Raw genomic sequence first — 21,711 nt, 5'->3', positions numbered from 1 at the left:
TCGACCCTATTGTACATTCCATTCCCAACATCTCACGGTTGAGAGGTGCTATGTTCATCCATGGAACCCTTCTAAACTGCGGGAAACTGTGTTCACCGATGATCAACACACGTGCAGTCCTCAGAAAGCGACAGAAATCCAATGCCCTCCTGCTTGTTATGGGGCATCTCACTAAGCTGAGCGATTTATTTTGGCCAATGTATGGGGAGATGCTGCAGGACATACAACACCTCTTTCAGGACATTGCCATTCCAGAAGGGCCGATGACCTAGATGTTAGGCCCCTTTAAATAACAAGCAAGCCATTCCAGAAAGAGTTGCATTCTGTGGTGCAGACGAAGTGCTACATGGCTGCGTCATTGAATGTGAATGATATTGCTGATTTTGTATCATAGTAACAGTTGTTTCTCATGTTTTGTAATTTCCATGCAAGATATTTTTAAGTCCACAGTTTTAAATATCATATTTCATCTGACAAAGTACTGCATGATGCAGCTACTGGAAATGAATGATACTGTGCATATATTGTTGATAAATAAATAATCACAGTAGCAGTATTGTCTAAATTTCTCATGTTCTGTAGTTTCTATGCTAAAAGTTAAGTCCAATTTTTTACTATCTTCATACAAGTTTTAAAATATATTTCTCTCTCTCCGCCCCCTCCCCGTGCATCGAAAATGTATCAGATTGTGTTTACACACCGAACACTTCAGGCTCCCACAGCAAAAAAAAAAAAAAAAGAAAGATAGAAAAAAATATTCCACTAAGTATAATAAACGCTTATTTATGATGTTTTGAAACTTTCAAATGCTTCTCCTGAGAAAGTTCTCACTGCTCGATTAAAGATTTGGTTTAATAATGAGAGTTTTGAGCTATAGAATTCACGCTAGGAACAAGATTTGCATCGAGAAATATAATGTGTGTGTGTGTGGCACAGTTGTTGGCTTAAGAAAATAAAGATAATAAAGGTTTAGAAAATTAATATCGATCGATCATATTATAGATTCAATTCAGATTTCATTTCCACTCAGTTGGCAGTATTACCGGAATGGGCAGTGCTCCCTCCTTACTCCTCAACCCAGTACAAAAATCTGTCACTAAAAAGCGTGCGCATAATACTTACAGTGATCCCTATGAGTTACTTTTACCCCATCAACACAGAAATTAAAACTGAGAGGGGTTTTCTTCTTGGTGAAGCTTACAGGCTGAGATTTCATACCATTGTCTGCTGTCAATTTCACAACATTGTCAAAGTCTTTTTGTAGTCACTTGCAATCTTCTAACTAATTTACTACTCTGTGCAGTATAATATAATCTGCAAGAAAGCCTTATCTGTGATTTCTATTACTTTACTCATATTATTTAATATAAATAAGAAACCATAAATATCTAAGAATACTGCTTTTCAGGAATCCCCCTTACTCTCTTTCTAAATCATCACAGGATCAAATAATGCTTCACCTAGGCTAATTTTCTGTGTTCTGTTTTCTAGAAATTTAGCCACCCATTCAACCACTCCTTTATCTAGTCCAGTAGCCCTCATTTTTGTTTGCAGTGTCCCATGAACTACCCTACCAAAATCCTTGGATAGGTCAATAGTGATAATTGTATTCTGTGTCCTATTTAAACCTGTTTTGTTCCTGAAATAAATTCATTTTTGTATCAGACTCCAATTCTCTCCCAGTGTAATCAGGGAAATATAGGTTATAGAAGTTGGCTTATTTGTTTTATTCTTTCCCATGCATTAAATCTCGAGAACTTGAAATAGCTTTAGTGTGTTTGCATTGGATATGACAAGAGTGAGCTGTCGCACTCAGCAGAATGTACATGGGCCTTCCTCAGCGACTATGTTGATGGTTGTCATATTGGAGCAGCTGGGACTTGATATTAAATTACAGTTAAAAAACTTTGGCAGAGTGGAATATGTTTTTGTGAGGACACTTATGCATTTGTTATGAAATAAATGTTTGGCTTGAGGGTTAAGGTTGTTCATTATCATCTTGTAGGCGTACAGTGTTGATCATTATTTTCTTTGGTTACATTTGGTAAATTATTCCATAACTTATGTGTTAAAGATTAATAATAATAATACTAGACAACGTGTTTTCCACTACATTTGATGATTGGATGTGACACATTTTCTACAGCTTAAATTATTGCTTATCAGCACTATTGAATACCAGTATCACTTTGCTAGAAGATTGGATATACCTACCTTCTTTTGTTAGACTCTAGTTTTCAACATTGCCGTAACACCAGTTTCTGCGAACTCTGGGAAGGGGGGGCTAGAACTGACAAGGTAGCGACAGTGGCTTTAATTAATATTCAGAAAAGTGGTTATAATTTAATATTAACACAATTGATCCACTGTATTTACAGGAATATGTTTCTAATTCGCTGCTCAAACAAAATCATACACTTGCCAGCCCTGATCTTGACAACAACCACCAGAGATCAACAGTAGAGTGTCCCTTGTAATGTCTATAGATATACAAGTAAGATATAGCGTGGCAGCAGCCCATGGAATAAATTTGAGGTTTTGGAACATCCTCCCACCTGCAATATTGTTATTTTCAAATGCAGAACAAAACAGCAGCTGAAACACAAAACACATTAAATAAATGAACACAAAAGCAGTGTCACAACAAGAGCATTCACAAATCAAGTCTCAATAGCACTTTAATTCTTCGCCCCACTTTTGACAAGGTTTCATATCAGGTGAAGTGATCGTCTCAGTTTCAGGCTGTTTCCAATCCTCTGGAATTGTGTGCGCATACAATGGATCGGGGGGGCTTGAATGGTCTGATCAGCTCTCCCTTAGATGTCTTCAGTTTGGCTACTCTTGCCACTTCATCCTTACCTGGACATACTTCCAAGACAGTGCCAAAGGGCCAGTTGATGAGTTTTGTGGAATCCGCTCCTATCAAGACTACATCTCTCACCTTGATACTGCTAGTCTTGCTCTGGCCATGGTGAGCTAAGAGTGCCAAACATTCACTCCTGAATCTTTGTGGTAGATCCTCACGTATTTCTGGTAGTACGCACAACGTTTGCGATAGTCAGTCTTGTCAACTGCATCCAAATTTGGGGTCTCATTTGTAGGAATTCCCTGCAGAAATGTTGCCGGTCCCAAAGGTGAATCAGCCGAATCTGCAGTGTAGGTAAGTGGTCTGGAGTTGATCGTTGCATCACAATCACACAACACAGTATGTAATTCTTCATAGTATGCAGACACTCGCCCCAAGATTCGTCGCAGCGGTCTAGTCTCTCCTACCATCCTCCTTACTAGGCTGCTGTATGTGGGATGAATTTGCAAGTAATCCTTTTGACAGCTGAGTGGATGTTTATCTCATACCAGTCCAGTGTTTTCAGGGCATTATTGAGTCCTACAAAATTGGTCCCGTTGTCTGAGTACAGCATGGAATTTCCATGCTGGGCAATAAATCTTCTTAATGCCAGAATGAAAGCATCAGTTGTCAAAGACTACATCAGCTCCGGATGAATTGCACAATACACTACACAAGTAATTAATATGACACAGGACTTTTCTCCTGACTCTAGGTGCATCGGTCCGGCATAATCCACTCCCTAGACCTCGAAAGCTGCTGTTGCTGAAGGACTAACTTTGTAGTTTAAACTTCGATTACCAAGTGAGTTGGCTGTGTGGTTTGGGTCGCACAGCTTTAAGCTTGCATTCGGGAGATAGTGGGCTTGAACCCCACTGTTGGCAACCCTAAAGATGGTTTCCCGTGTTTTCCCATTTTTACACCAGGCAAATTTGGGTCCTGGGGCTGTACCTTAATTAAGACCACTGCCACTTCCTTTCCATTCCTGGCCCTTTCCTATCCCATCATTGCCATAAGACACATTATTGGTGCAACGTAAAGCACATGTAAAAAAAAAAAAGGCTTCACTTAAGCTCTACATTTATTATGAAATGTAGATTTAATATTTATTATGAAATCAAAATATAATACCGATGTTAATAGGTGGTACCAGTTTGCTATGATGCTAATAATAATTCTGCCGGGCAAGTTGGCCATGCGGTTAGGGGCACGCAGTTGTGAGCTTGCATCTGGGAGTTAGTGGGTTCGAACCCCACTGTCGGCAGCCCAGAAGATGGTTTTCCGTGCTTTCCCATTTTCACACCTTGCAAATGCTGGGCCTGGACCTTAATTAAGGCCATGGCCGCTTCCCATCCCATGATCGCCATAAGACGTATCTGTGTTGGTGTGACAAAAAACAAATTGTAAACAAAATTCTTGGCTAATTTTTATAGAGAATTCAAAAATTGTTTTACATCTGTATAATGCTATTGATAAGAAAATGTTAAATATATTTAAAATATTATCTTAAAGACCAATCTCTTTTATATCTTGGAAGTAATTATTGGTTTGTGACCTGTGTAGGGAATGAATATTATTGCATATAAAGTAAGTCACTTGCATAGTTACACCAGTAAACTCACCTCGTTTCAGGGGCTGTAACCAGAGTGGAGCAGGAAGTTGCTGAGAAACTGTACGTTTCTGCAGCTGTTTCTCTCTGGCTGTTTGCCTCGCATTGTGAGTTTGCTTTTTCACTCTTGAAAATAATTGCTATTTACATGATCCATGTCCATTTTTATAATGTTTTACTTAGTCACGTTGTATAGGCATGTTGTTATTTTTGTTAATGCCATGTATGTACTGGTTTAATTAATTTATTTGTAGTTAAAAAGTGATGTGATTATAGTCTGGATGGCCTAGTGGTTTATTGAATTTAAAAGCTTTTGTTGAATGCATTTTGAATGACAAAGTTCTTTTCTTGTATTCTTGTTATTTCATAATTAATAAACTTGGTAAGTGAATGTAGGCTATCATTATTAAATTTTGCTCTATAGCTGTTTACAAAGTAATTCAATCATCAGAGAATTGGTTCACTGCTTTCCAGTGAACTAATATGAGCAGTTGGGTTGAGGCAGCTGCTGTGGAATGTAACTGGCTGTTTTATTCATATGTAGGTGTGTGTGGGTAGTAGTTAGTTTCCATTTGTAGTCATCGTCTCTCGTGTGACCTTAGTCCTTAACTACTGTTAGCACTCCTGAGTGTATTGATTTATTATGCTACAATGTTTTAATATTGTTCATAATTTCACATCTCTTTAGGTGTACCTAAATAGATCAAGCAAGGGATAAGTAAATGAATGTTACCTTATAGAAAAAACTACAATCCTAAAAAGGTATGCTATTTTTTTCTTTTTTTTTTAAATCTCTGAAAGCTTTATCACAAAGTAAGATTATTTTACTTTTTCCTAGATCAAACACATGGGAAAGGCCAAGAATTCTGCCTTTTATTCCATTATACTTTTTCAGTGAATTGATAGTGTTCATAAAACAACAAATAATGGTTTCCAATTTTAAATGCTAGAACTGTACTTTTATTTATGCCATGGCCACTTCCTTCCCAGTTCTAGTAATCTCCCATCCCAGTGTTGTTCCAATCTTTTGGATATATACAGTATACAGGGGCGAAGCGTCAGGGGAGACAGGGTAGACAGCGTGTACCCTTAACATTTTGTGAAAGAAGTATTGTGAACATTAATTATTTCCACATTCGTGGCGTTATTGTATTCCCCGCTTTACTTATTTTCTTCTCACTTCGGCAATGCTAAGGCTCGCGTCAGTTACACGAAGCACGTAGGCGAAAGTAGACGCTGTCCATTCTGTGTATTTTCCCTTTGATTTTCAAAGCTTTCAGATAGAGCAACACTAACGCTATCTGTAGGCAGTGACTGTGGAACTATGACTTTCCTATAGCGAGATGTCTCCGCCCAGTAGACAGACTTACCAGCGTCTCTTCTTGCTCTCATTGGCTAGTATTTGGATCTCTCGTGTAAAGGTGCTCTTATTGGCTACCATCTCAGACATGCTTTTAATGTAATTAATTTGAACTTACTTTATTATAAGACATGTCTAAAAATAAATTAATAATATTCAGATACAAAGTATAGTAAACTTACACCTAATAAATGAATGACAGCATCAAAACCCTTCAAGTACGTGCATTTTCTTGCCCGCCAATGTTAGTTGCGGTATTATAACCCCAACAACTATTGGCTTCCAGTCTTAATAAGGTATTCTAGAGTACATATACGGGAAAAATTGCTTAACTTGATGCTGTATATTCCGTTAAAGTCAGTTTCTATTGAACGCGCTATGAGTGCCTTCAAACGAATTAAAATGTGTATAAGGAATTGGATGACCAACCAGAGACTGTCTAACTTGGGAACTCTAGCTACAGAGAAGGAATTTCTGTGGAATCTTAGCAAGACGCCCGACTTCAAGACGAAAGTAATAGATATATTTGCCGAAATGAAAGACAGGCGGATTAAACTCGTTTACAAGAATATTGTTTAAGGTGACTTGTACGAACAACTATTTATTTCTTATTTCTCTTATTAAATCTACATAACAATGAAATGTATTGCTATTTTTTATTTTAAAAGTATGTTGTTATTTGACGACTCCCGCGGCATATTTCGTCTATATTTAAAAATAAATCAAGTGCACGTAGGGTTATATGTTGTTATAGGGTTTGTCTTATTTTCAGTCATTAATATACTACTGAATACAGATGTATGCGTTGAAAACAAAATTCCTTATAATAATAATAATAATATGCTTGAAACGGTTTAAATAAAATAAATCTCTGTCTACCTGCTTACTTAGTTCACGCTTCACCACTGACAGTATATCCCCCATGGCAGACTGGCCTGCCGGCAAGCAGGAAATGCAGGCCAGGTGACTGCTCTAAGAAGAAATTAATTCCCATCAACCATCATCAGTGTATTTTTTGTCTGTTTAGTTAGCCTATTCAGACATTGTATGCATGTCCAACCATTGTTCTGTTTCTCTGTGGGGTTGGGTATGAAGTGAGATGAACTAGCGAGTTTTAATGACCAGATGCCCTTCCTGATGTCATGCTCATTGGAGAAGTTAACGATATTAAATCAGTTATGACATCATACATGATGGTACGAAGGGGCATAACCTACTCGTGTCAAATAGCACCAAGGCATAACATCTCCATCCAACAGATGAATCACTGTCAATAGTGTCATATGCTGTCACTCCATATGAATCTCGCGGAGAGGTTAAGAATTGAATCCAGGCTTTTTGCACGCAATCTAGTGATGAGGAATTGTATACCATCCCCTCTTCTATCCTGCTGGACAACATTCTGATGGTGAAATTCTTTTACACCAACAGAACTCGAACCAGCTAACTACAGTGTCAGACCATACAGACTTGACACCTTAATTATCGTGGACACAAGGCAGGCTATTTAGCCTATACAGCCACACCTCAGACAGATATTATAGGAGTACCCTTTCAAGTTCTGTGACAGCTTTTCTTATCAAAGCATCCTGTAATTACTGTATATTTATTGCAGGTCTGTTTGTATGAACTGTTAGGTTATGAGGTAACTTTAATAGGCATGCAGTGTCTAAATGGGAATTAAGGGTGAGTTTCAGTAGAAGTTTGTTGAACTCAGTTTGCTTTGTCCCCTCAAGTTACACAACTTTGTTTCACATTTAAAAGAGTTACTGAGGTTAATAACTAATTTTTAAAAAAGTACAAATATTCATCATTTTCTTCTTTTGTTACCGAGTATTTCATTATAGAGGATCATCAAAAAAAGAATACCCATATTTTAAAAAAATTGCTGCTTCAAGTTTAATAATATGTTGAGGGAATTGTGGTTTCAAAGTAAAGACGAAAGAAGACATATTTTTTTAAACTGCTGCTGGTAGTTGTTACATGACCTTGATCGGGTGATGTAACCCATGCTGTGAAGCACGCATGCTTCTTAGTCAGGCTGGTATGATGTGGACCGCCGAGCAGAAAGCTCAGCTTGTCTCTTGGATACAACAGATCGAACAAGAAACTGGTACCATGTAAGATGCATACAAGATGGGGTGCCGCAGCATTTCAAAGCAAATGTACGCAATGCATTGAATGCTCAGTTTCCGAATGGTTGTATTGGTCAAGATGGCCCTGGCCACCTAGAAGTCTCAATCTCACTCCAGTGAACCTTCTTCTTATTCTTATTCTTGGGATACATTAAGAACATAGTTTATGGTGACATTATACATGACTTAGTGCATTTCAGAGAAAGGATCACTGCTGCCATCGCAACTGTCACTCCACGCATATGCTCCAGCATACGAGACAGGAAACTAAATATCGTTTCTGTGTCTCCTGTGCTACCAATGGGTGACGTAAAAATTTATTAAGCTGTGTAAAAAAAAAAAAAAAAAAAAAAAAAAATCCCATCTTTCCTCTTCAGTTTAAGACCATAATTGCCTCAATATATTTGTCCTATATCCTACTTGAATCAACATTTTTTTAAATATGGTTCTTGTTTTTTGATGATTCTGTATAATGATAATAGATAATGGATATGATAATTGAATCATAAACATTTCAGAAGAAACTTTCAGAATAGGTCCTTCATTCTTTTCCAACTAAAAGACTGAATAATAGGATAGGTTTATAAAAAATGAAATGAATAGCTTCTTGCCAATTTTAAACTGTATATAACCAGTTGATTAAAAAGGATGTCCACCTTTGATGAACCAAAATGTCATTCTGCTCTCTTTACATTTACTCATGATACTCATGCAATATTATTGCACTCATGGGTCGACTGTCAGCTTCATTCGGATACACAGTCCAGTGAACTGCAAGTAGGATACATGGTTAACAAGAAAGGAAAAAATGGATTTTCATAAATTTGGTTGATTTCCTACAAGACTGATACAGAGCACTCTGTAGTCTAGGCAGCTGGTGATTTGGATTCAAGTGCATAAATTGGCTACATTTTCATTAACTGATTCTATGAGAACAGCCAATGCACAATATCATGATCAGCTCCTTGATGTTGAATTGACTGTTATTAACATCTGCCTAGCGAGAACTGGATTACTATGATTTCGGTGTGATAAGTGTGCTCTGTATCAGTCTTGCAGGAAATTGACTAATATGAAACAATCCATTTTCCCTTCTCTCCCCTGTTAATTGTGTAACCATCCTGCAGTGTGGTGGATTGTGCATCCCAGTGAAGCTGGTAGGGTCCTAGGTGCAACCATTTTGCATTAGTAAGGAGACCAGATTGACATTTGGTACATTTAAAAGAAGGCAGCAAGCATCCTTTCAGAAGTTGCAAGGGCTGTAGTCTGGATGATAGATTGAAATGATCTTGTAACCAATATTCCATGTAGTTTAACAGTATTGATACTGCTGCATGACTGAAAACTCCAGAGAAACTCCAGTCGTAACTTCCAAGGGCATGCAACTCTTCCTGGAACCTATGATGATATTGTGTACTGATCATGCCTTGCTCTCTCTTAAAATAGCCCAGAGGTAAAATATTCTCAGATATCTGGGTGAGAAATACTCAAGAGCAGTCGATCACAGAAAGAGTGTACAAAGTTGAAGGAAGGGAAATGAGGGAACATACCAAGGGATGTTTTGTTAAAGGACTAAATGAAGAGGATATAAGAAACGCAACAGATGAATAAAGGACAGTCCCGAGAAATTATATCATAATGATGAAAAGATAGAAAATGAGGCAAAGACATCAATTAGAAATCAGTGGATAATTCATAAAATACTTGACACAGTTGATGAATAGCAGAAGTTCAAGAATGCTAAAAGTGAACAAGGAGAAGGTGAGTAAATGCAACCAAAAATAGTGGACTGTATGTTCAAGGTAGCTAACAGTGAGGAGGATTGGCTGAAAGGAAAGCATAGGGAGGTTAAAAATTGTTCAGTTGTAAGAAAGATAGATTTATGGAAAAACAAACTTTTGGAGAAATGAAATTTATTTATTTTGTGTCAGAGTGTTGAAAAAACTTAAAATATAAATAAGGTATAATATACAAATAAAACAAAGTACATTTTATGTCACAAAAAATGTTTCACACAATGTCTGCCCAGAAATGGGCAACAGAAATTCCCTCTTCAGTGGCTTGAATCAAGTACAACGAACAGGGCAGGACTGACAGTTATACAGGTGTTGGGTAGTTTGTTGCTTCCCACAATTGCAGAAGTCTGACTGATCTTTCAGATAACCCCATTTTTTTAGGTTATCCTTGGATTTACCTACTCCACTCCTCAAACGATTCAGTGCCTTCCAGGTTGTCCATTCCAAATGATGACCAGGGGGTGGAGATTCAGAAGGCACCATCCAATCAGAAAGATGCTCCATTTTTGCTCGCCACATATCACAATGTGCTGTTCTTGTTGGTTTATCCAGAGCCTTGGAGAGATTGAGGAAACTTTTCCTGGATTTCAGTCTTCTGGGTGGAGGTCGATATCCAAATAACGGGTGGTTGCTTCGACCTCTCTTGCCTTGCAAACACTTCTCGCTGAATGTCTGGAGGAGAAATACCAGCCAAGCAGTAGAGTTTGTCAGTGGGAGTAGGTTTCAGACACCCAGTTACTATTCTACATGTTTCATTAAGGGCTGCATCCACCTACTTCTTATGGGCTGACCTGAACCATACAGGACATGCATACTCAGCTGCATAGAAACTCAGAGCAAGAGCTGAGGTTCTTAAAAAAGTTGGATGGGGTCCCCATTTGCTTGAGCCAAGTTTACGGAGGATGTTATTTCGGGCTAAGACTTTCTGTCCAGAATTAACACATTTGTTGTATGTTATGATCCGGTCTAAAGTGACACCCAGGTACCTTGGTGTAAAACATTGTTTCAGTTGCTTACCCTCCCATGTCACGCACAGCTGTCTAGTAGTTTCTTGATTTCGAAGATGAAATGCACACACCTGGGTCTTAGTCGGGTTTTGCAGTAGCCGGTTCTTCTGATAGTACACTGAAAGTTCCTTAAGCGCATTTGAGAGTTGTGTGAATACTGGTATTGGATATTGGGAGTTCAGATGGAAAACAGCTTAGAGAGACAGTTGAGAGATGGCAGCAAGGCAATCATCTTCTATCTAAAGGGAAAGAAGAAGATGCTTAAGTCTCACAATAGAAGTGGTTATCAATACTAGTGAGATGGATCCCAGTATTGAAGTCGAGATTTGATATATCATTGAGGACCTGAAACAAGATATCTCGAGTTAATGAACTACACGCTTTGGGATAATCTAGAATGGCAGAGCTATTCCATTCACTTTGTAAATTGTATGGAAAAGATGATGAGCGTCTGAATTTAAAAAGTATATTAATTTTATGCTTAAGGAAATAATTGCTGACATGTGTGAAAACCACACCATTTGTTCAGTATTTCACTCTTGTAAAATGTTACCACACTTTATTTATTGAAGGTTAGAAAGATGTGTTGAAGCTGAATTGGGAGAAGATAAAGTTTGGCTTCCAAAGAAATTGAGGAGCCTGAAATTTCTTAGAAGACCAAATAGAGAAAAAGAGTAACTCCGTATGGAGATAACCTTCAAGACAGTGGTCTCATGGCTCACATGCAGTCCCAATTAAAATTTGTTATGTTCCTATTTTCTTTTCTTCTTTTCCAGTGTTCTCAACTATCATATAATCTACAGGAGCGAGTTGGCCGTGCAGTTAGAGATGCGCAGCTGTGAGCTTGCAACCGGGAGATAGTGGGTTCCAACCCCACTGTTGGCAACCCTGAAAATGGTTTTCCGTGGTTTTCCGTTTTCACATCGGACAAATGCTGCGGCTGTACTTTAATTAAGGTGTTGGCCGCTTCCTTTCCATTCCTAGGCTTTTCCTATACCATCGTCGCCATAAGACCTTTGTCGGTGCGACGTAAAACAAATAGCTTTATGAATATCCATTGAAGCATCTTCAAAATAACAATCATTAAAATACAGCAGTGTGGGTTACTGCAGTCACGTCCTAGTTTGTGTACCATGGGCAACGGCTGAGTGGCCTAGTAAGTGGTCCTGAGAGTCGGGATACCTGTTGCTATGGAATGGAAATGGGAATCTCGGACATACTCTGAGTTCCTGGCCCTCCTTGTACTCAGACGGCTAGGACTATAAAATTCACTGGTGATCCCTAACCCATTAGAGGAGAGATCCTCACTTGGACTATGTGTAAGTAAAGGTAGCATTCTGCTTCACAGAATTTTCACCGTGCACGCTCACAACATTTTAATCGAGCCTTGGATCTATGGGAGTAACGGAGTCCCACTCCCATTTAACGGGCGAGGGACTTCTTGGAAACAAGGCGAGCGAAATGGAATTAGATGGGGAGCTATCAATATTAATAGAACTTACGGAAGAAAGAAAGAGGCACTATCTGGGTCAGCAAAGAGGATGCATCTGGATGTGCCAGGAGGTAATGATATTCGGGTATGGGGAGATAACGGGGAAGAGATGGGAGATTATAAAGTGTACGTGACGGGTGTTAAAAAGGGAAGGACAGAGCGTGGGGTAGAGTGCATCAAGAATACTATTGCATGCAATATAGTTTCCATTAAGCACGTAAATGAGCGAATGATGTGGGTAGATTTGGCAGTTGGAGGAATTAGGAAGAGAATTGTCTCACTTGTATTAACCATGTTTGGGGTGCAGATGAGAATGAAGTTGACAAATTTTATGAAGCACTGAATTATATCGTAGTCAGAATCAACAGTAAGGACAGAATAGTCGTAATGCGAAAGTTGGAAATAGAACTGAAGGATATGAAAGATTGATTGGTAATTGTAGGGAAGATATGGAAGTTAATAAGAATGGGAAGCATTTATGGACTTCTGTGCTAGTGTGGGATTAGCAGTTATGAATACATTCTTCAAGCATAAGGCTGTTCACTGCTACATATGGGAAGGTAGGGGCACCAGATCTATAATAGCCTATATCTTAACCGACTTTGAATTCAGGAAATCTGTTAGGGATGCGTGGATTTTCTGGGAATTTTTCGATGATACGGCCCACTATCAGATCTGTAGTGTACTATCTCTAGGCCTAAGATAAAGTGAAATCTGTCTGGAGACAAAGAAATCTCCAGGGCGACGTTAGAAGTACATGGATATGATTAGTGAGAAGTTTCCAATAGTAGACAGTAAGCAGGTTCAGGATATAGAAAGAGAATGGCTGGCATATAGGGACGCTGTAGTAGAAACAGCATGGGAATGCCTAGGAACAATGGGAAAAAGCTAACTTCTTGGTGGATTGATAAAGTGAGGGCAGCTTGTAAACGTAAACAATAAGGCATATCAGAAATGGCTCTAAACAAGAATTGATGCTGAAAGATGAAACAAACGGAGCAAAATAAATAGCTATTGAATCCAAGAAGAAGTCATGAGAATATTTTGGCAATGACCTGGGAATACTAGGTCAAGCAGCAGGGAAACCTCTCTGGACAGTAATAAAAAATTTAAGAAATGGTGGGTAAAAGGAAATGCGTAGTGTTTTGTGTATATCTTGTGAACTTATAGATCCCACGGAATCACTGGACATGTGGAAGAACTGTTTTGAAAATGTTCTCAGTGTAAGTTTGTGGGTTACTGTAGTCATGTCCTAGTTCGTGAACCATGGGCAACGGCTGAGTGGCCTAGTAAGTGGTCCTGAGAGTCGGGATACCAGTTGCTATGGAATGGGAGTGGGCATCTCGGATATATTCTGAGTCATGGCCCTCCTTGTGCTCTGGCGGCTAGGACTATACAATTCACTGGTGGTCCATAACCCGTTAGAGGAGACATCCTCACTTGGACTATGTGCAAGTAGAGTAGCATCCTGCTTCATGAATTTACCGAGCTCAGAACATTTTAAGCAAGCCTCGGACCTATGGGAGTAATGGAGTCTAACTCCCATTTGACAGGCGAGGGACTCCGTGGAAACAACTAGGCGAACGAAATGGAATTTGATGGGGAGCTATCAATATTAATGAGGCTTATGGAAGAAAGAAGGTAGAACTGGCTGAGTCAGCAAAGAGGATGCATCTGGATGTGCTAGGAGTAAGTGATATTTGGGTAAGGGGAGATAATGAGGAAGAGATAGGAGATTATAAAGTATACTTGCCGGGTGTTAGAAAGGGGGGGGGGGGGAAGAGTCTGGGGTAGGGCTCTTTATCAGGAATACCATTGCACGCAACATAGTTTCTGTTAGGCACGTAAATGAGCGAATGATGTGGGTAGATTTGTCAGTTGGAGGAATTAGGACAAGAATTGTGTCCGTGTATTCACCATGTGAGGGTGCAGATGAGGATGAAGTTGACAAGTTTTATGAAGCATTGAGTGACATCGTGGTCAGGGTCAACAGCAAGGATAGAATAGTGCTAATGGGCGATTTCAATGCGAGAGTTGGGAACAGAACTGAAGGATACGAAAGGGCGATTGGTAAATGTGGGGAAGATATGGAAGCTAATGTGAATGGGAAACGTTTGCTGTGATAGTATGGGTTTACATTTCATGGGTTTAGCTGTGACGAATGCATTCTTCAAGCATAAGGCTATTCACCGCTACACATGGGTGGCTAGGGGTACCAGGTCCATAATAGACTATATCTTAACAGACTTTGAATTCAGGAAATCTGTTAGGAATGTACGAGTTTTTCGCGGATTTTTCGATGATACAGACCCCCTATCTGATCTGTAGTGAACTAAGTATCTCTAGGCCTAGGGTAGAGAAAGTGAAATCTGTCTGCAAACGAATAAGGGTAGAAAATCTCCAGGACGAGGAAATTAGACAGAAGTACATGGATATGATTAGTAAGAGGTTTCGAACAATAGACAGTAAGCAAGTTCAGGATATAGAAAGTGAATGGGCGGCATACAGGGATGCTGTAGTAGAAACAGCAAGGGAATGCCTAGGAACAACTGTGTGTAAAGATGGGAAAAGGCGAACATCTTGGTGGAATGATGAAGTGAGAGGAGCCTGTAAACGTAAAAAGAAGGCTTATCAGAAATGGCTCCAAACAGGGGCCGAGGCAGACAGGGATTTGTACGTAGATGAAAGAAACAGAGCGAAACAAATAGTTGTAGGATGCTAAAGGGTTTATTGTGTCACCTATTCAATACATATAAAATTTAAACATTTAGGAATTTATTATTAATTCCATTTTAGACATGTTTCGCCCTTCATTGAGGGCATCATCAGTCAAATTACCTCCTCAAGGCAAAAATCAGGTACCTGATTAGTGATTAAATTATAAACATTAAGATACATTACAACGGGAAAATTAAGCAACCAAGAAAAACTTGTTCATAGGTGATACAGTTAAACAATATAAGTTTATAGACATAGTAGTCGGTACCGATGCGTAAAATCACTGGGTATTTTGGCAGAGTCCAGCAGTGGTGTTCCGAAGAATAATTGACGCACTCATTGAAAATCGTAGGAAATTATACAAATATTTACATTAAAACAGTCAGGGGAGAAAGGGTATAGAGTATCTGCCGTCAAGGTTCGTAACATTAATTACTGCGGTTGGTTGAACGATTACAGGTTGACAGGGTAACTATACAGTAAATTTACAATATCCAATTGAACAGTTGAGAAATCACAGCTTATTACATATTTACAAGAGAGCAGCTTGGTGAGAGAGGGTGTAAAGATGTCTAGCATCAAGTGCGTCCCGTTGTTTTAGTCGTTGGATGACGATTGCAGCATTAACACATCAGTAATATGCAGACAGTCCAACCTTAGTTTATAATCACAGGGGGCAGGGAAAAATATTCCATAGTTTTATTTTTTATTTTTAGAATATCAAATAAGGTTCTGTAGGCATAGTCAAACTGAAAGTTGTCTGGTTGAAGTCCCGGGTTCATTGCGGTGAATTTGATCGGCGTGGACGGAGACTCATTGGGTGTCACTGTGCACACGGTGCAATTTGAATGGCAACAATGACGGCAGTTATATGTTGATAATTGTATTATTGGGAATATGTTGCGGGTTAGAATCTTTCGCTTTTTAGTTTATTTAACTTCATATAGCTTTGAATTTTATGTGGAAACATCAGTGTGGGATGCTAGTAAGACTTTAAATTGATTCCCTCAATGAAGGGCGAAACATGTCTCAAATGGAATTAATAATAAATTCCTAAATGTTTAAATTTTATATGTATTGAATAGGTGACACAATAAACCCTTTAGCATCCTACAGTCAGTATCTTCAATACGGATAACAATGATTTTTATCACATGCAACAAATAGTTGTTGAAGCCAAAAAGAAGTCATGGGAAGATTTTGGTAATAACCTGGAAAGGCTAGGTCAAGCAGCAGGGAAACCTTTCTGGACAGTAATAAAGAATCTTAGGAAGGGAGGGAAAAAGGAAATGAACAGGTTTTTTGAGTAATTCAGGTGAACTCATAATGGATACCAGGGAATCACTGGAGAGGTGGAGGGAATATTTTGAACATCATCTCAATGTAAAAGGAAATCATCCTGGTGGTGTTGCAAACAGCCAAGCTCATGGGGAGGAGGAAAAGGATGTTGATGAAATTATGCTTGGGGAAGTGGAAAGGATGGTAAATGAACTCCATTGTCATAAGGCAGGAATAGATGAAATCATACCTGAAGTGGTGAAGTATAGTGGGAAGGCAGGGATGAAATGGCTTCATGGAGTAGTAAAATTAGCATAGAGTGTTGGTATGGTACCTTCAGATTGGACAAAAGCAGTAATTGCACCTATCTGTAAGCAAGGGAACAGGAAGGATTGCAACAACTATCGAGGTATCTCATTGATTAGTATACCAGGCAAAGTATTCACTGGCATCTTGAAAGGGAGAGTGCGATCAGTCGTTGAGAGGAAGTTGGATGAAAACCAGTATGGTTTCAGACCACAGAGATGCTGTCAGGATCAGATTTTCAGTATGCGCCAGGTAATTGAAAAATGCTACAAGAAGAATAGGCAGTTGTGTTTATGTTTCGTAGATCTAGAGAAAGCATATGACAGGGTACGGAGGGAAAAGATGTTCACTATACCGGGGGACTATGGAATTAAAGGTAGATTATTAAAATCAATCAAAGGCATTTATTTGACAATTGGGCTTCAGTGAGAATTGATGGTAGAATGAGTTCTTGGTTCAGGGTACTTACAGGGATTAGACAAAGCTGTAGTCTTTCACCTTTGCTGTTAGTAGCAGTATCGCGAGGACGTTTCAGGGATAATTTTGGTGTCGCTAAGCACAGGCTTCTAAGATTATAGAATGCCCGAAAAATAAAATATGGAGCAGACAGAAACTTGTTAATCATCTACCCTAAGTACACCAATCGCAATCCCACATTTCAGTTTTTGCACATTGTTAGGATTTTTAGAATTCAGAACATGATTTTCAATATTATAACTATACAGTTTTATAAACCTTCACTGCATTTACAGTTTACCAAACATTTTGGCTAGTTTTAGCGAATGTGTATTGTAAACTGAAGCTTTGCGTTATCTTCTTATCATTACAACATTGCGTTAGGTATAGAACTCTTTGTAACTCCTTTTTAGCTGCCTCGCTTATTGATGCATTGGTTAGAGAAGCGAACATTTTTATTTGCTAAAGCGGATTTCAGTGTGTTCAGTTTTGGTTGCGTTAACAACAAGGCTGTTCGCTGTGAGTTGGACTGAGATAGTTGCAGTTGTTCCGAAGTAGCGACCCACATGTGTAAGGTTCATGTTTATAGCTGTCGCCGTCCCACTCTTTTCATATCTGGGAAAAAAATTAGTCGTGTTACGTCAGAGTTTAATCTGTTTGTACCAAGTTTAAAAATGTTAACCACCGAGCGAGTTGACCGTGCGGTCAGGGGCACGCGGCTGTGAGCTTGCATCCGGGAGATAGTGGGTTCGTATCCCACTGTCGGCAGCCCTGGTTTCCCATTTTCACACCAGGCAAATGCTGGGGCTGTACCTTAATTAAGGCCACGGCCGATTTATTTCCATTCCTAGACCTTTCCTGTCCCATCGTCGCCGTAAGACCTCTCTGTGTCGGTGCGACGTAAAGCAACTAGCAAAAAAAAAAAAAAACTGTTAAACCGAACAAGTTGGCCGCGCGGTTTCTAATACAGTTCTAATACAATTCCTGAGGCGCTGATCTCAACTTGGCTCAGTCCGGTAAGGAATCAGGTATGTTATCCCAGGTACATTGCTCAGTTTTCGTATGACCACATTGTCGTTGTACCTCGAAATATCGTTATGTGACAGTGTTGTCGGAGAAGTACTGACCCGCAGCACATGTATCACTTAGAACGAAAATGCGTTGAAATACTGTAGTTCAAGTAATTCTGAACCTTGGATGACAGCCCCGTTCTGGTCAGAGTTCTAAGCTGAAATATATTACATAGCTGTTTTAATAATAATATTGTTTTTACGTTTCACTAAATACTTTTTGACGGTTTTCGGGGACGCATATATGCCGGAATTCGGTCCCGCAGGAGTTCTTTACGTGCCAGTAAATCTACCGACATGAGGCTGTCGTATTTGAGCACCTTCAAATACCACCGGACTGAGCCAGGATTGAACCTGCCAAGTTGAGGTCAGCGCCTCAGCCACTCAGCCCGGCACAGCGGTTTTTCCTGTCTCAACGACGATATTATGCAACATACAGTATATCCCTCAGTCACTAGTTGTTTCATCCAGACCCTGAAGTAACTTTCGCCAAGTTTATCGCCAACAGTTTCATTTATCAGAAACAGTTCGATCTGATCGTACTAAAAATCACAACGTTGATATTGTTAAAATAAGTTATTATATAATTATTCAAAAATTAATAACGTCTGCAATATAGATAGACTGCTTACCTCAAAAAAGCATATAAGGCTGGGCTGAGAGGCTCAAACGGTAGTCTGGTGGTATTTAAAGGTGCTCATATTCAGCAGTCTCCTGTCGATATAATTATGTATTCACCGACTCGTTAGAGAACTCCGAGACAAAATTCCGTCACGTCGGAGTCTCCGAAAACTGTAAAAGAGTGGGACGGAAAACCAGTGGTGTTGTTATTATTAAAACATTAACACCAATTGAAACTTAAAATGTATTTCATAGATACATACCGAAAGTAAAATATATTACAGTATGCCATTCGAATTTAAATATTCATTTAAGTCATATGACATAAAAAACGGTAATAATTTTTTATTGACCAGTTTCATTAAAAAATTATTTGCATGGGGAAGAGGTTAATACACTAACAAGCATGCAACTGCAGCAAAAGATATAACAGAAATACGAATGTATGGTAGCTGTAAGCTTGTACTCGGCAGATAGTGGATTCAAATCCTGCCATCGAATCGGCTGCCCCAAAATAATGTTTATCTTTATCTCCCATACTCACATCAGCGAGTGGGGCTGTATATTAGTCAAAACCACTACCTCTACCTTCTCAGTCCTAACCTTTTCCTATACCAGCCTGGTCGTTAACCTATCTGCATTAGTGAAACACTAAAGAGCTATGAAAAAGCGCAAATGGTGAATGTTATGAAATAAATTTAACTGTTTATCCAATACATTTGTGGGGCAGGAGGTATATCATTTCTTCTAAGTGTCAGTTCTGATAGAAAACTGTTTCTCTTTGGTGAACGATCGATAATGCCAATCTTTGCTTCAGTAGCATTCTACAATTCTCGATTGGCATTTTTGCTCTTTATTTTGAGCAGGAAATCTGCACAGAAATGCAAAAATATAGAATGATATATTTTGGGCACAAACGCCACACCCGTTCTACATAAGGATATCGGAATGAAAAGTGATTACTGATTAGGCAGTATAAAATAATGGTAGAGGCACATAGAGCAAAATCCGCTCGTTGTTCATTGGTATACCTTAAGCATTCGACATACAGGATTTAAAGTATTTCAAAAACACTACTTGTAACGCATATGTGTAAGAAAACAGTAATGTTAAGAGTGTTATAATTAGTGTTTCGACAGACTGAAAAAGTTACATACTGGGCGAGTTGGCCGTCCGTTTAGGGGCGAGCAGCTGTGACCTTATATCCGGGAGATAGTGGGTTCGGACCCCACTGTCGGCAGCCCTGAAGATGGTTTTCCGTGGGTTCCCATTTTCACATCAGGCAAATGCTTGGGCTGTACCGTAATTAAGGCCACGACCGCTTCCTTCCCACTCCTAGGCCTTTTCTATCCCTTCGTCGCCATAAGACCTATCTGTGTCGGTTCGACGTAAAAATAAGTTACGTCATAAGGTACTATAACTCTCACATATAAACTGCGGAGTTCGTTATTGTTAATATCTCATATTCTTTATATGGTGTCGTAGTGCATTACTTTTTTAATAGTAAATTATTAGCAATTTTCGAAAAAAATCATTTTGCTAATTTTTCGTGACTATGTCTTGGTTTTGGCGTAGAAAGACATTGTTTGGTTGGCATTGTTGTATGATTCAAACAGACCTGTATTGTTCATTCTGTTTTAACATAGTAACAGAGTATGGTGATGAGAATGTACAATCTGTACCAAGTTGCTGTTTGCGGAAGATCAGTCTTTTTCTGCATGAATACTGTTCAACGTACAAGAAGGCCTGAATTAGTCCTGACAGATTATTCAAATGAAAATAATAGTTGGATAGATTGCTTTTTAGAATAAGTGGTGATTAAAAGCAGATTTACATGTTAAATGGCACATTTGCATGCGCATCCATTATTAACGTTCCCAAAATATCAGATACTCGTCTTGACGTGCTGTAATGCGTCTAAGGCTATCTTCATAACACTCTTGACCTGGAATTTGAACTTGGATGATAGTGGCACCACATTCTCTGCCTATTCCTGGAATTTAAAACATGCACGGCGATTTGTTTGCTACTTCATATTTGTTGCTTGGCAATTTCTTTGATCGATAGAAGTACAGATATTAACCGACGTCGCTGTGCGGCGCCAGTATGATGCTGCCATCTGTGTTAAATTGTTGTACTGTATCGACCACTGGCGCATTCACGCGGCGTTCAGAGGAACTCCAGGAATAGCTTGGTTATCCGGTACGTTGGGACATCTAGCAAGAATATCAGCAACTGTGTCCTGGAACCTTTTTTTATTTTATATTTCGTCCTCAAACAGTACGAAGAGGGGAGGAGTCTGGACACTGGAAACGAAATGGGAAATCAATAAAGCAGGGAGGTATGTAGTTTATGCAGGGTTTTCTAGGGCTGCTCGACCTTTTGACCGCAATTTCGTGCTTCATTGGAGAACGTGCGTCGCTGTGAAGTTTACCAACCCCACTCCTACCGCCCCATAACAATAGCTTGTGTCAGGGGAGTTATTTTGCTCTTTCGTCGCTCCTTTTTATGTGTTTTTCCTACTTCTTGCTCGTAACTTTTCAGATCTACCATATTCGAAAGCGGACCATATCAGTATCTCCGTGCTCTTTATGCTTTTTTGTTTTTTTCTTCATCTTCGTAGTATAGTTTGGGTGATGTAGTCTTTTGCCTTACGTCTTTTATTATTCAAGTTAACATTTCTAGCATCGTAACATCAGAGATTCTCACCGAATTCAGAACTGTTTTCCATGCCAGATTTTGGTGCACAAATTTCAGGATATGGAGTAAAATATTCTGATATAGAGAATTCTGAATAGTTTTGTTGTATTTTTTTCAATAATCATAAACATTATATAATTTGAGATTTAGAGTTTTTTTTAATTGATTCACAGTGAAAGTGTTATTCTGGAAGTTCTGAATAAAGAAAAGTTGTCCCACCTACCTGATGTTACTTTCAGCTTTCAATACAGATCTCTCTCGAGTGACCATTGAGGTGTAAACCATAGGCGCAGCGGTGCAGGCTCGACTCCAACGGTC

The 21,711-nt window shown here is 39.1% G+C and overlaps 1 protein-coding gene across 1 annotated transcript in view; it reads left to right on the top strand.

The window, feature by feature from the left end:
* Nucleotides 1-21,711, top strand: part of Lar (tyrosine-protein phosphatase Lar) — a 2,342,166-nt gene that overhangs the window by 15,659 nt on the left and 2,304,796 nt on the right. The window contains exon 2 of the mRNA XM_067136814.2: nucleotides 4,478-4,561. The gene's annotated coding sequence lies outside the window, so the exon portion shown is untranslated. The remainder of the gene's footprint in view (nucleotides 1-4,477; nucleotides 4,562-21,711) is intronic.

This window comes from Anabrus simplex, chromosome 1 (assembly GCF_040414725.1).
Source record: "Anabrus simplex isolate iqAnaSimp1 chromosome 1, ASM4041472v1, whole genome shotgun sequence".
In the NCBI taxonomy this organism is placed as follows: domain Eukaryota; kingdom Metazoa; phylum Arthropoda; class Insecta; order Orthoptera; family Tettigoniidae; genus Anabrus; species Anabrus simplex.
This window is presented reverse-complemented; position numbering and strand designations above follow the sequence as displayed.